We start from the raw sequence: 17,096 nt of genomic DNA on the forward strand, positions 1-17,096 counted from the left end.
GAAAGCAGAAAGTTCCTGCTTTTTTATCTAGGTGGATTGCAAGTGTTTCTTTCAAGAAAGAAAAAGAGACTAAAATGTTCTAGGTAGGTGAGTGTTCCTGAGAGTGAGAATTTGATGTAAGCTTTATTTGAAATAGATAATTTTAAATGATCATTTGGGAATATTATTAATCAGAAGTAAACCCTACATTTTTCTGTGTGCATATGAGTACTCTAGAACAGGGGCCTCCAACCTTGAAAACTTTAAGACTTGTGGACTTCAACTCCCAGAGGGAACTCTGGGAGTTGAAGTCCACAAGTCTTAAAGTTACCAAGGTTGGAGACCCCTGCTCTAGAAAGAGAGAAACTGTCCTGAATAATAGTTAGAGAAGCATTAGTTAAGTTTATGTTAATTTAACAGGATTATAGATTAAGATAACAGGATCTATAGGTTAAGGAAAGCTAAGTCACATCCTACAGAAGGAAAGCTGCTTATCTCACAATATCCCACAAGGTAAACATGCCCCTCTGTGAAACAGCCATGTCATGAAGTATGCTTTCTCTGTCATCGCAACATACATTTCGACATCACAATGGCACTGACCCTACCGACTCCCTGTAAAATGGCACTGACCCTACTGGCTATCTTGAAAACCTGATCTTTCATGGAGCATTGAGCCTAGGTATTAGATGAACCTATCCTGTAAATGTTTCTGGATGTGATTAGGTTTGTCTCATCTATATTATGTTCTGGATTCTTTTTTTAATTGGGTTTTGCTTCCTATTTTAATTCAACACTTGACATTTGTGAGAGGGTGGCCATATACATTAAATAAATAAATACACAAATACACAAATAACAATCATGGGCTTTGTATATTTGAGTTTGGAAAGAAGGAATTGAAATTAGCAATTCATGAAACAAAAAGCAGACTTGTAGATAAAAAGGAGGCAGAGAGCAGGGGTGGGATTCTACCGGTTCCACCTGGTTTGGGAGAATCAGTAGTGGCAGCAGCGGGAGGCTCTGCCCACCCACCCAGATGTCATCACGGATGCTCTGGGCATGCGCAGAGGTGGCACAGGTGCTTACATTTGCAAACCGGTAGCAAAGGTAAGTGAATACCACTACTGGCAGACAGTAAATATTTAACTCTCTTTCTATTCCTCCCTGTCTCCTAGGTTAGTAGGTTTGGGGATGTTAAAAAAAATCAGTGCCATTGGATTCATACCTCACCCAGAGGAAAGGAGAAACATAGATATATTTTAAAGATTCCAAGTTACTAGAAAAATATTAATAAATAACAAGATATACTGAAATAAAGATAAAATAGAGCCAAGCGTGCATATTTTAATACAATATAGAGAATGCTATAAAACCTTCCAAACAAGTAGAAACTGCAATGAGACTGGAAAGAATGATCTGTCAGATGGTTCCCCCAGCACTGACCAAGATGGGCTCAGGATATATAAGCCTTCACTGTAAGGACAGGGAGACATAGATCACAAGGCTTGTGTACTTTAGCCATCAGGCCTGTGGGCTGTCAGCCATAGGAGTCAAGGAAAATAAAACTTGTACAGATGCCTAAAAGTAAATCAAGACACTGCAAAGGAACTGAGTAAAGTGACATAAAGAAAAATCACAAAAAAACAAAAGGCTTTGCACTTTTTAGGAGAGCATAAAATAGGGAACAAGGAATGGATATCTCAAAAGGCGGAAAACAGAATAGGTACAGATGGGCACCACGCGAAAAGAGAAGGATCTTGAGCTAGGAAACTAGGAGCCCAATACAAAGCAGGGTTACAGAGGTGAACCACTTCAACCTGTAACAGGATCATCAGGTATTGGTTTCTAAAATAAGCCCAAAGTTGAATAAGCATACACAGCCATGCTTTTCAGAAAATAGATCATAAATTTGTTTATTGTTTATGTTATTTAAGATGCTCAGAATTTGCAGCTAGTTGGAAAATTAGCCTCTAGGTTCTTTTGAAGTCATCCTTCCCAAAACATGCATATTCCCCACCCCACCTCTCTGAATTATCCTGTGAATTTGTTTCCATGGTCGATTCAGGAGGTTAATGATTGCCCTTCAGGCCAGCCTATCCCAAAGACTATCCCTTTTCTTATGAACCTGATAATTATTTCTCAATTTCTTCTGAGGTTATTATGTTTTCCTATCCAGAGAGGCAGAGTTGGTACAGTCTCTTTGGATTTAAACTATCGGTAGTTAATTACAATTAGATCTGTCTCCTTAAACTAAAACAAATAAGCTCTAAAATAAGACCTTTATTATCATATATGACAAGTCTGCTGCCAGAGTAGAGAAAATATATCTAGACTTAATCCACAAACAGCATGCTTTTTTCTTTCATTTAAATTAATTTAAAACTGTCTCTAAATAAAGTTACTAGCAAAAAATATCAACAAAGATCAAACATCAGATCTTTGTGTCAAATAATTACACACCATACAAAATGAACTGAAGTAATTTCCATTAAAAAAAAGAAAATGAAGTCCCACAAATTTAAACTTCCACACAATAGCAGGTTGCTGACAAATAAACAAGTAAACAAAAAAGCATGTTCTTTAGCCTACCACATTGGGAGACTGAAGAGGCTGACGTTAAACAAAGCTTCTCTGAGTTTCACAGGAGGATTAAACAGGAACAACATAATTTATATTTCAATTAGACAATAATTTGAAGTAATTGGTTTGGTGTAATCTCATAAACAATCAGAGAGAATGGAAAGCAAAGGGTATAAGTGTTCAGCTGTCCTGTGAGGTTGTCCTGTTTCCAGCATGGGTTAACAGCAGTTTATTCCCACTTGTCTCTACCTATCCTACCCTATCTGATAGGAGGGTATTGTGGTATGGCTCTTTTCTACTGTGGTGCCCCACCCTTTAGCACATCATCTACCCTAGCCAGCTTTGCTGGCTGAGGGACTCTGAGAGTTGAAGTCCACAAGTCTTAAACGGACCAAGGTTGGAGACCCCTGGGTTAGATGATGTCTGATTGCATGTATTTTACTTTTATTTTTTATGTTATGCATTTTAAGCAGCATTATAAGCTGCCTAAAGTCATATATATGGAATTCATGGCTACATAAATCAAATCAATGTATATATTCCTACTTGGTTTTAATTTTTTTTTAACTTTTTTGGTCACCTCAGTGCATTTTTCCTGTGTCACATTACTTTCTTCTAAGAAACCCTTGCATTTTGATTGGCTATTTCACAGAAGTAGGAATGTCCCTCAATCGAATCAATGATTACCATGTACCAGTTATATTTTTTTATAGAGGCACATTTAAGTGTGGAATTTACTGGATGTGCCAATTGGCTGTCAATAATTTAAAAGCCTATAAGAATTAATGTTTTCAGAAGATTCCAGAATATACAATGTTGCTCCCTTATCTCTTTCCTCTTGTAGAAAAGATCAGAGTCAGCTTCTTAGAATAACAGAATAACTTAGAATAACAATTAGAGGCTCATATATCAAAGCTGTGTTATATTTCAAAGAATGCCCTTTACTATCTTCACACTTTGAATGAATACCCCCCCTCCGACCCTCTCATTATTTTGAATTCTCAAGCAAAGCAATTCTGCCTACATTTTGGGATCTGTGCTACTCATGTCCATGCTCACATGCTCAGACTGCCTTTGATCAACTTTCTATATAAGATCTATGCAAACTTGTGCCCTGTGCTCCTGTTTGTTTGACCGCAAAAGCCCAGTGACTAACTGCAATCTGTTAGTTTTAGAACTAATAAAATGATTGTAGGATCCTCTCTAGTTGTTGGTGAGTTTCTTTTGGTGAAATTTTCCACCATAGATTACATTAAAAAAAAAAAGAGGGTGGAAGACAATTCTATATTTTTGGGTTTAATACAAGCAGGCTCATAATATCCACTTTGAGCCACAATTTTGCACTAGAGTTATCTCTGACTATGAGTTTATATAAATAGACACACACCTATACATATGTATACTTCTGGTTGCTATCATGGTTTATAATGCAGAATCATTTACAACATTAAGTTGGTGCCATTTAATGGGTTTTCTAATGGCAGGCAATGTATCTCCACAGAGACTTCGAAAACAATTTATTATTTATTTATTTATTTATTTGTCACAACAATATATATTAAGTATATTAATATATATTAAGTATAAGCATGAAATAACCATATGAATTGGATACAACCAAAGGGAACATTAGGACAAGAACGGTAGGCACGCTGGTGCTGTTATGCACGCCCCTTGTCTGCATCTTTTCATTAAGTGCTTTCAATCATGTTTTAGTTATAAAATGTTTTTATTTCATAGATCTTCTTAAATGCCATTGTGTTTTATGACTGGATAATTCTTTTATAAAGTAATTTTTCAGCAGTTTAATTTCTAGTAGAAAGACTTCCAGGGAAGGAGAAAGCTTGGGAAGCAGTATATATTCAAGTACCTAGATCTAAATGAATATGCTTGTGCTTTAAAAATTCAATCAACAAAAGCTTATGTTTAATATACAATATAAATATATAATATAAACATATTGCTTAGAGCTCTGACTCCATTTGATGAAATATAACAACAATTAAAAACTAAAATATTTATACATGCTAGACAGTGGAAATGAATAAGGGAAGCTGAGGGAAAGGAAAAAAATAGGTTTTTCTATTAAGACACTGAGGGCTCAGTTCCTGACCAAATTCTTGGACTGACACCTATCCAGAATAGCTCTGGAACCTGACTGGAGTGCCACCACATGGAAGATATTCTACATTTCTCACTACCACCACCATCTTTCGTGTGTGATATAGACTATGGAGACACAAGGAAGAGAGAAACATGCTAATGTCTCATGTTTCTCTTTATGATGACAGACACTAGCCAACATATCAGGTTATGGGTATCAGGTAGGATGTTGTTGGACTATTGTATAGGATACAGTATTAGAATATTTTATTTGAGCATTTATACTTTTATTAAAGCTCAAATGCCATGTTTCCTTTCATTTTTTTTTAAGATTCCTGTCATGTCATTATTCACAGACCTGAAAGTAGTTCATGCAGGGAAGTAACAAAAGGTGTATAATACATCCCAATAATAGTTTTTCCTTAGATAAGTATTCTCAGGAAACTTGGAGAGCCTGGCAAGGAAAAGAGGAAGTTACTTATATGGAATAATGTGACTGGGTAAGGGAGTGGTATCCTTATCAGAGGCTGATTATATAGTAGACCTATAGCAGATCAAGGGGTCTTTGCAGTTTAAGCTTAACTATTTGCTGTCATCTGCTCTTAGATGAAGAATAAATAATTTAATTTCATGCAACTGCCTGGTGTTTTTGTCACCTTCACCTCAGAAATGCACTTGGTGAAGAATAAATATGCCAACAATGTAGCGTAGGGGTCTCAGATATATAGCCTGTGAGTCACCTGCAGCTTTCCAGGTAATTCCAGGTGTTCATTGTTGTGGAAATCTCCACTTAAAGAAGGAATTTGTTCCTACCTGTATTTGCCAATTAACCAGACTAGGGATTTTATTTTTTCCTGTGCCTTAGAGCCAGCTTTGATTACAGGTGACTGCTTGGACTAGTCCCTGCAGTTTTCTTGGCAACATTTCAGAAGTAATTTGCCATTTCCCGCTTCCTAGGACTGAGAGAAAGCATGGTCCAATATCCCCCAGCAGGCTTTGCATTTAAAGTGGGACCAGAACTCACAGTCTTCTAGTTTCCAGGCTGGTACCTTAACTACTACACCCAATTGGCTCATAGACTTATGGAATAAAGAAAGGAAATTTTATTCAACGAGATTCTTGTACTAGAAGATATCTCCCTAGGCAAAGATTTATAATGAAGACCCAGAAAAATAATTAACATTGCTTTTATAGGATTACAAAATTCTCTTTATTCAACAGATTCACTATAAGCAAAATTTGTTATAAGCCAAACAAATATACCAAGAATCAAGTTTTCCTCATGCTTCAATTTCCTCTCAGTCCCACTGAATCATGTCTCTACAATTTAGAGATCTTCTGTTTTGCTAGGCAAAGACAGCATCCAGCTTCAAAAGGCCCTTTTGCTGTTGCAACTATAATAGCTTCTCAGCTTGCCAACAAACTATCGGGGGAATGAAGGGGGAGATAGAACTTAATTTCCTGCCATCAGGATGCCAGCCATGAGAATCAAGGGCATTTTGGCAGGTATTTACCAGAGCCAAAGGATTTTCTCACAACAATACCAGGAGACTCAATTGGACAATCTGACCTGGTCTTATAGGGGAGAGGGAGAACCTTAACTTTAATTATGGGGTATGTGTGGGAAAGGGTTAGATCTGGTTTCGCCCTCATCTTTGCTGATATGATGTACTCAATAAAGTTTTGCATTAAGAGATTGGATCGTCTCAGCCATGCTTGCTTTGTTTGGGTTCATCAGTCATAAAATTGACAGACAGGCTGTTGAAGCCATTATCTTTGTGTACCTCTACAAAAGCAAAATTCCATAACATCATAACAATACTTTTTTAAAAAATTTGAATTTATATCCCACCCTTCTCCGAAGACTCAGGGCGGCTTACACTGTGTTAAGCAATAGTCTTCATCCATTTGTATATTATATACAAAGTCAACTTTTATTGCCCCCAACAATCTGGGTCCTCATTTTACCTACCTTATAAAGGATGGAAGGCTGAGTCAACCTTGGGCCTGGTGGGACTTTAGAGAATAGAATAGAATAGAATAGAATTTTATTGGCCAAGTGTGATTGGACACACAAGGAATTTGTCTTGGTGCATATGCTCTCAGTGTACATAAAAGAAAAGATATGTTCATCAAGGTACAACATTTACAACACAATTGATGATCAATATATCAATATAAATCATAAGGATTGCCAGCAACAAGTTATAGTCATACAGTCATAAGTGGAAAGAGATTGGTGATGGGAACTATGAAACGATTAATAGTAGTGCAGATTCAGTAGTCTGACAGTGTTGAGGGAATTATTTGTTTAGCAGAGTGATGGCCTTCGGGAAAAAACTGTTCTTGTGTCTAGTTGTTCTGGTGTGCAGTGCTCTATAGCATCGTTTTGAGGGTAGGAGTTGAAACAGTTTATGTCCAGGATGCGAGGGATCTGCAAATATTTTCACGGCCCTCTTCTTGATTCGTGCAGTATACAGGTCCTCAATGGAAGGCAAATTGGTAGCAATTATTTTTTCTGCAGTTCTAATTATCCTCTGAAGTCTGTGTTTTTCTTGTTGGGTTGCAGAACCGAACCAGACAGTTATAGAGGTGCAAATGACAGACTCAATAATTCCTCTGTAGAATTGGATCAGCAGCTCCTTGGGCAGTTTGAGCTTACTGAGTTGGCGCAGAAAGAACATTTAACTTGCAGTAATTGCAAGCAGCTGTGTTAATAACAGACAGACTTAGTCTGCTGAGCCACCAGAGGCCCTTATTGAGAGATGAGGTCACTGCTTAGTGAGCAAGTACATGGACATGCAAGTTGGACCATGGAAGCAGTCCAGCAGCCATCCTAGTGAATCTCCCAGCAGCATCAGAAAGCCCTGCTCAGCTAGGAGGAATACTCAGCACCCTGAGGCCTCTCACACTGAGCAGTGTCTCCTTCTGGAAACCCCACTGACATTTCATGGCTACTGCCACCCGAGATGATGTCAGGCTCTGTGAATAGGAGCCATGCAGGTAAACCTATTAGAAGGCTGACAGTGAGAAGGAGGTAGATAGGAAGAAAGACTGACTCTGGCCAATTTATCATGAGGGTCTTTCTGTTGGGCAATGAGTGAAAAAAGGCTAGGTTGACAAAATAAATTGACATTCCTTAATATTGACTTCCCATGATTCAAGTTGAGGATCATTTGGCATTTCCCTTCTTTTACCAGCTGACCACATTTTGAGAAATGACACCACAGAATGAGATTACAGGGTGTTTCTAAGGCTCCAAATGCCTGTTTAGCTAAGTGCTTCAGAAGTGAAGCCGGGAAGTGGATTTGATGGCTTTCTCAGAGTTTTCCAACAGTCTCATAGTTCACCACTGTTGAACACTTGAGGTCTCAGTCTCAAGGATTCATCAGAGTAAAAACTGATTTTGGAAATGTTAAGATAGATTTATAAATATTGCTATGGCAGGAGTTTCCCATTTGCAAAATGGGCACAACAGTGAATGTGACAACTTCAAAACAATTATTTCCAGAAGACAAATTTGTGATGGTAGTCAGGAAGTAATTTATCTAAGGAAAAGGCAGAAATGGGATCTCATCTCTTATAGGATTAAGTGTCTTTCTTACAAAACTTTTCTGTTCCAAAACTAATTTCCCAGAAGGGAAGCTGATGTCAATCAATAAAAAGCAACTTAGCTAGGAAACCAAAGGCAAGATTTGGAGAGGTGGGGAGCAAACTAAGTCCAATTTATTTGTTCTTTAAAACATAATAAAAATACCCATTTTAAAGAAGGCAGTCATGCACTTTCACAAAGGAAAAACACTAGATAGAACCATGCATATATACAAACACAAATACAAACACCCACAGACACAAACTCTTTGCCAAAATATATCTGCACACTATAAACATACTAGGTAAAATCACTCCACATGTCACAAAGCCAATTTAGGCAGATGTCCCATCCAACAATATGCAATTATTCATGCAATCTAGAGACTTGCATGGTCTTTGGTCAAAAATGAATTCCCAGGTAGAGAAGAGTAGTAAAATGCCAGGGGCATTTCCATCCCATCCTTCCATTTCATTCTGAAACTGGGTATCTGGAAAGCGTCTGTCACAGTCTGCCTGAATGTCCATTCACTAAAAATGAAAAAGAGAGATTAGCTTTCATGGCTCATAAAAATTTCTGTGATGGGAAGAGGACAAAGGAGAATATTGGATCCATTAACTGATAAGTCTGCCATCAAATCAGTGCCTCTGGTGATCTGAATGACATTATTTGCTGACTCTACTTCTAGTATCTTGAACAAATGTCAAAATCATGGGGAATGGGGAGAGATGGGGCTGGTCTGCAGATGGCACATTTATTAGCTAAAATGATATAATGTCTGGTCAATTTTTTTCCATTATTACTTAAAAATTCTTCCCGTTATATATCTTCCGTTTCATCTTCTTTCTATTGTAATTTTCCAGTTCTTTTTCATAAAAAAAAATTGGGGAATCATTTAGTAGAAAAAAAACCCTGTATCTTTAAAATTCAATCCTAACAAGTGTTGATTGTTAGATTCCTCTTTATATGTTTCTCAGGCTCAGGTTCAAGTTTTGAGTTAATTTCTGATCTGCATAAGTTGTCTCATATTTACATTTATTTAAGTGGGTTCTTTTCCTGCCCTCAATACTGACCCTATGGTTAGGTTCATGGGCATGCCACATATTGTATTTTTCAGAGTATAAAACGCACCTTAATTTTTGGGGAGGAAAACAAAAAACAAGAATTCTGCATCTGCCTACCAGCATCAGGATCAGTGGCATCCTCACTTCCATTTGGATTTTGATAACAAGTTCAGTTTAAGAGCGCAAGGGGAGTAGGTGGGACCAACTTTGGCCTTCTTCAAGCAATAGGAGCGTGTGTCTTCTCAATGTGCCCAGAATTTTCTTCTTCCCCTTTAGCCACCAAGGAGGAGGAGGGTGCGTGGCTCTGCAAATTGCATCGGAGAATAGGGGAGGAAAATGCCAGAAAAGGCAATGCATGGAGGTGATGCTCTTGTGAAGTGGGCACTTCTGCATGAGAGGCATAAGGCAAGGTGTTCACCGCCCAGCCTGCCCCTTCTGCAGATGATCCAGGCTCAATGCATCGTGTTTTCTGGCATTTTTCTCCCCGATTCCCCGAAGCAATTCACAGAGCCACGCACCCTCATCCTCCCTTTCCGCAGTCTCACTTTCTCTTTCCTCCTGGCCAGATCTGTCTCCCGGGCCAGGAGCAGAGGCTGACCGCCCTCAGCCTGGGTCATCTGCAGAAGGGGCAGGTCAGGCAGCAAGCCACCTTTCCTTACACCTCTCGCGCAGAAATGCTCACTTCACAAGATGATCACCTCCATGCATTGCATTTTCTGGTGTTTTCTTCCCTGATTACCCGATGCAATTCAAGAGCCACGTGCTCTCATGAAAACATGGCAATGGCGGTTTTCGGCTAGTTCCAAGCAGCATCCTAATCTTTTCCACTGCCCATCTCCCAGCATGTGGCTTATGTTTGGCAATGTGAGGATCCCCGCTGCCTGAAATTGCTGGAAAATGCGATGTGTGGAGGCCGACAACCTCTGAAGGGTGGGGGCCAGTGGGTAGGTGGGGCTACATTTGGAGTATAAGATGCACCCAGATTTTCACCCTCTTTTCGGGGATAAAAAGGTGCGTCTTATACTCCAAAAAATACGGTACTCCACTCAAGATCTTTCTCTCTATTCTGATCCTTTAAGATATGCAGTCACTGCACATATCTTTGCCCTGACAGCTGCCCAATATTGTTACTCTGGAGCCAGCCTGAAATTATACAAAACAAAACCTGCATGATGCAGTTTACAAAACCAGAAATGCCCAGAAGCGAAGAGATAGATCTGACAAGTCTTTGACTTTTTTCTCTGAGGCTGGCTATGAATTTTATGTACAGTTCTCAGTCAGCTTTTGATAGTGTGTACCATAGCATGTACACTAATCAAGCAGGTGGCAAGGAAGTAGGGGAACTCAAGCACAAAACAGGTTATGTAGAAAGTAAACACAGGGTGAATCCCAAAAGGATTCAAATGTCTATATATCAATGCAGAGTATGAGAAATAAACAGGGTGAATTAGAAATTCAAGTAAATGAAGGCAGATACGATATTGTTGCCATTACGAAAACTTGGTGGGACAAAACTCACAAAAGGAATATACAGCTATATACAAAAATATATAAAATATTGAAGCTACAGGAACATCAGAGGGAAGTGATTATACAATATTGGAATTCAACATTATACTAGAACAAGCAATAGAATAATGTCAGACTAGAATCTTGGACTTTAAGAGATAATTTCAATAAACTTAGAGAGAGCTTGGGAAGGATTCTGTGGATGAGAATCCTCAAGAGGAAAACAATCCAAGAAGCTTGGGAAACTTTGAAAAATGAGATTATAAAAGCCCAGTCTAGCAAATACCAACGAAGAAGAAAAATAACAGCTCTCAAAAGAAACCAACATGGCTCCATAAAGAACTCTCTGATAAATTGAAAGACAAAAAGTATAAAAAGTGGAAAGAGGGAGACAAACTAAGGAAGAATATCATCAAATAGCCCAAGTCTGCAAAGATGAAGTGAGGAAAGCTAATGCTCAAAATAAATTTAAAACGAAAGGCTTGCAACAAAACTAAAAAATAACAAAAAAGCTTCTTTCAACATGTAAAAATCAAGAAAAAAATCAATGAAACAATTGGTCCATTAATGGGAGAAAATGGCAAGAAGGTGACAAGCAACAGGGAGAAAGCAGAATTGCTTAACTCATTTTTGCATTGGTGTTTACATAAAAGGGAAAAAAAACAGTCCAACCTATAAAAAACAGTAGAGTAAAAAACAGATTAGGAATACAAATTAAAATAGGCAAGAAAATGGTAAGCGAGCACTTGTCCACCCTAGACGAGTTCAAATCACCAGGACCAGATGGATTACACCCCAAAGTTCTGAAGGAACTGGCAGACATGATCTCAGACCCACCAAACTATATCTTTCAAAGATCCTGGAACACCAAGGAACTGCCAAAGGACTGGAAAAAAGCTGATGTTGTTCCTCTCTTCAAAAAAGGGAAAAAATAGATCCAGGAAAATATGGGCCTATCAGCCTGACCTGGGAAGATTCTGGAAAAGATAATCAAGCAACAAATCAGTGAACACCTTGAGGCAAACAAAGTCATAAACAAAAGCCAACATGGGTTATTATTGGACCAGAGCAGTGATAGTATTCAGTTGGTTCGGACCGGTTCAGGCGAATCGGTAGTGGTGACCTGCAAGTGGGTCCGCCCACCCTCCCAGGCGCTATGCCGTCCTATTTAGCCATGTTTTCTAAGCCACGCACTTGCGTGCAAGCCGCACACAGGAACAAAGCGCATGCGCAGAATGCAAAGCGCACATGCAAGTCGCATGCATGCATGCAAGCATGTATTTACATTTTTGGTGCATGGCGAACCAGTGGTAAACTTATGTGAAACCCACCTCTGGACCAGAGGAATACTGTGGATATAATTTACTTGGACATCTGTAAGGCATTTGATAAAGTAGACCACAACCTACTACTTGATAAGATAGAAAAATGTGGGTTAGACAACATCACCACGGATTTGTAACTGACTGACCAACCTCGCTCAATAAATAGTCCTCAATGGAACTGCAACTACATGGAAGGAAGTATGCAGTTGGGTACCCCAAGGCTCTGTTTTAGGCCCAGTATTCTTCAACATCTTCATCAATGATTTGGATAGATGGGGAACTCATCAAATTTGCAGATGACACCAAGGTGGCAAAAATATCCAGCACTTCAGAAGATAGGTTTAAGATACAGAAGAATCTTGACACACTTCAACATTCGGCACTATCTAACAAAATGAAACTCAATGGTGAAAAAAGTAAGGTTATACATTTAAGCAAGAAAAACCAAATACACAGGTATAGTATAGGCAATACCTGGTTCAATAGTAGTAACTGTCAGAGGAATCTTGGAGTCCTAGAGGTCAATCACTTAAATATGAGCTAGCAGTGTGTACTGCAGCTGCCCAAAAAGACAACACAAGTTCTAGGCTGCATTAACAGAGGGTTAGAATCAAGATTATGTGAAGTGTTTATAATGCCTTGGTAAGACCACACCTGGAACATTGCATCCAGTTTTGGTCACCATGATGTAAAAAAGTTCTTGAGATTCTAGAAAGAGTGCAGAGAAGAGCAACAAAGATGATTAGGGGACTGGTGGCTAAAACATATAAAGAACGGTTGCTGGAATTGGGTATGTCATGTTTAATGAAAAGAAGGACTATGGGTGACATGATAGTATTGTTTCAATATCTCAGGGGCTGCCACAAAGAAGAGGGAGTCAAGCTATTCTCCAAAGCGCCTGAAGGCAGGACAAGAAACAATGGGTGGAAACTAATCAAGGAAAGAAGCGACCTAGAACTAAGGAGAAATTTCCTGAAAGAACAATTAATCAGTGGAACAACTTACCTCCAGAAATTGTGAATGCTTGTGAAAAGCTGTATTGCAATATTTCAATCATGTCCATCTTCTACTACATTCTCTAAAAAAGAAGTAAAATGGATTGTAGTATGTTATCTTCAATCTAAATTAGTGAATCACTGATGAAAAGCCAAATTGTTCAAAGGGGCACTATGTAATTGCTATGTATCTGTCTTCTTTGTATCTCCTGTCAATTCTTTGGCTAAGAGTACCAAAAGAACAAAGTGGGAAAATCATCCACCACCCCATCTTCATCATCACTGCAAACTCAAGGTGCATTCTTTTTGTATAGGGTACATAAATACACATAAAATCTTCCTTTTGGGAAAAATATATATAAACAGGAGAAAGATGGGGAATTGTAAAAATTACTGTGCAAATAATTCATCATATCAAACCTTCCAAACGTTTATGGTAAATAACAAACTGATGATTGATGCCACAGCTACAGCCTCATGCCCATTAGGGACATCATTGCCATCTAAGCCAGGGCCGCTGCACTTTATGACCTCCCAAAATTTTGCAGAGACTTACCTGGCACCTAGGAACAAGGGCTAAAGGCACCATAAACTGTACAGCTAGATGTCTGCTCATCCTTCTTGACTTTTCAAGAGGTTGAATTTTTTTCCCCACTGTGTAAACTCCTTTTCAAAGCAAACAAGCAGACAATAAATTTAGAAGATCACTTCATCTTAATTAGGTAATAAAAATAAGGCATTATATTTGATATTTTGAAATTATAACCCATCTTGAAAAAGTAGTGAGAGCTGTTTCTGGGATTTAAAGGCATCTTAATGTTACTTTACCGCTGGAAATGACAGGCAACAGCTGCCTCTGATTGGGAATAAGCATTTACAAGGCCTGCTTGCTGAGGCGGCTGCTACTCCTTTCCCTGCTTTCGCTCTTCCTTTATTCTCTTCCCACCTCACCTGTGGCTGAGCTTTTGCTAGTTAATGGGAACTGATTGTCTGTACCAAACTGCCTCTAACAGTTAAAAAGGCAAAACATGACTTCTGCATATGAACAGGAAAAGAGGTAGGAACATTTCTCTCTGTGTGTGTAACTAGGCATTGGAATTTTATGTCATGCTATTTAGTCCAGATGTCTTGTTCTTTGCCGGAGTCCCTCCCTATTATACTTCAACTCCACCATGGCAGATGGTTAAACAGTATTGTAGGCAAGGATTTCCTCAGCAGGGGGGTTGGGCATCCAAGAGCAGCAGTGATAATTAGGATTTTCCTTGGCCTCAGAAAAGTTCCAAGATGGTACCTGAAAAATACCACTCATGTGTCCTTTTGCTAATCTGACATATTCTGCTTTACAGTTTATGGTTTACTTTTCACAGCCTTCAGAAACCTGGTGTGTAAGCCACCTGAAACTGAATTTCTCCATAGAATCATGGCTCAAGTCAATGATGAACAGTACTTAAGAAGTCTCTGGATGAAGAAAGGTTGGGTTGAGATCAAAATGCAAAAGTAGGTAATACTTCATAAAGCAACATTTACAGAAGCAAAATACACACACAGTTTAATTCCCTCTTCAGGACTGAAAGTGCTGATCACTTCCTGTCATGCAGGGTTCTTAGGAAGGATCCAAAGCACAGGCTCTGGAGATTAATTTATGGAATGATCTGTCAAAGGTGCTGCATGTTTTTAGCTACCATATTCTTTTGTCAGGATGTCAGAAGGCAAAACCACGTGAGCTTTAGAGTGGGTCATTGCCCCCCCATCTTTAGGTTTGGGACTGTAAGGGGACTGTAAGAGGACTGTAAGGGGACTGTAAGGGGCATGCATAAGAGCACAAGCGTGCCTACCGTTCCTGTCCTATTGTTTCCTTTCATTATATCCAATTAATATAGTTATTACATACTTATGCTTATATATATGCTTATATATTATATAGTTATTTTCATGCTTATGCTTATATATACTGTTGTGACAAAATAAATAAAATAAATAAATAAAATAATTAAATAGATATGTGCAATCAACCCCCACTGGAACAATGGTATTTTTCCCCCCTCTCTGGTCATGGCAGGATTCTCCCTTAATAGCAAGATTGCAGCAGGATGTAAAGGTTCAGGGGGCTGATAGGATGATGTGGAAGGCTTGTATTTCATTTTCTGTGGCCTACAGAGTTCCTCTGTCTTAGAGAAAATGGCATTTCTCTCAGGAGGTGACATAACAACCCTTTGAGGCAGTTGAGATAAAAAATAACTCATGAGTATTACCACTGTCTTGTAAGGTTACAGTAATAGAACCTCCCCTTCTTCATGTCTATGGAGATTCTCAATCATCCAGGTCATGGTTGTCCCAAAGGTGCTTTTCCAAAAGACAACTGAACTTTTTTTTATTTTTATTTTTTATTTATTTATTTTGTCACACAGTATATATAAGCATAAGCATGAAATAACTATACAATGGGACTTCCTGTTTGGCACCGTAGGTGATGGCGGTGATCTTTACGATCACCAACCTCTGGATTATGTGGAATCGCTAGGACAGCTTAAATCTGTGGTTCGAAAAAACCCCTCTTCGGGAGAAGAAGAGGAGGTGAGCTGCAGGGTAGAGGTAGAACTTCCCTAAAACCCCTGAGAAAAAAGGGGTTTGAAGGGTTAAGTTCCCTCTAGCAACCCGAAGTGCTCCAGATCCGAGGATTTTTCTGCTCTGGCGGAACCAATCACCATGACCAAACGCCGAGATTTATTTTGGACAATAAAGGATTATACCGGACAGAACGAAAGTGGGAGAACTTTATGCAAGTAGCCAAGCCAATTCCCTGTTACTTTGTAACAAGCTTGAAAATAGCAAGAAAATGGTGGCGAATCGTTAACAAGCTAACGAGTGGAAAGCGAAAGTGACAGAACTTTTATTGCTTGCTGTCTGCCACTGGTAAATTGCATGTTATTTGCTACTTTAACTCCTTGCTGCCTGCTGATAGAATCTAGGGGAGATTTTTAAATATTGCTTTAAAAGACTGTGTTTTTCAGAGGTTAAGAAGATTTAAAGTGAATATTAAGTTGGAAATAAATAAATAAATAAATAAATAATTTTATAGAAGATGGCAGCCAAACAATTAAAGTCTACTGTAACAAAGGGCTCTGGAATCTCATCAGCTGGTGCCTCTCCAGCTCATACAGCAGAGACTAGAACATTGAATTTAGAGGCGTTACAAGAGAACTTGAAGGATTTTATACAAGAAAAATTTAAAGTAATAACTGATGAGATGTCTGAAATGAAAGAGCAGATATTAGAAATTCAAGTGGGAAATAAAGAAGTTAAAGAAGGATTTGTAATTGCAGTACAAAGTTTGGCAACAAATGTGATTTTATTAGAAGAGGAAGTTGAGGAAATCAAGCAATTTAACTCAAAATTAGAAAATAAAATGGATGCATTTCAGAGTAAAATGGAAAAAACAGATGATGAAATAGTTTTGATACAATACAGAAATATGGAATTTGCTTTAAGAATCTGTGGCTTGAAAGAGAATAAAGAAGAGAACTTGAGGGAATTTTTTTCTGAAGCATTTGCTGAGATATTAGCAGTCCATCCAACAGATGTGGCTTATCAAATTGATAAAATATATCGTGTGAATTCTTGGATAGCAAGGCAAAAAAAGTTGCCAAGGGATGTTGTTATTTATTTTACAAATAGAACAGTGAGAAATCAGATTCTGCAAGCCTCATATAAGGGGGAGAAGATACAGGTTGCTGGTCAAGATATTTTAATATTAAAGGAAATTCCACCAAAAATGTTAAGGGCTAGGAAGGAATTTGCCTTCCTGGTGAATGAACTTAAAAAACGCCAGATTGAATATAGATGGGATATTCCAACTGGTATAATAGTATATTATGCAGGGAAAGTACATCGTCTCAATACAGTTGGAAAAGCAAGAGAATTTTATGTTGAGGCATTAAAAGTTGGA

This window comes from Ahaetulla prasina, chromosome 1 (genome assembly GCF_028640845.1).
Source record: "Ahaetulla prasina isolate Xishuangbanna chromosome 1, ASM2864084v1, whole genome shotgun sequence".
In the NCBI taxonomy this organism is placed as follows: domain Eukaryota; kingdom Metazoa; phylum Chordata; class Lepidosauria; order Squamata; family Colubridae; genus Ahaetulla; species Ahaetulla prasina.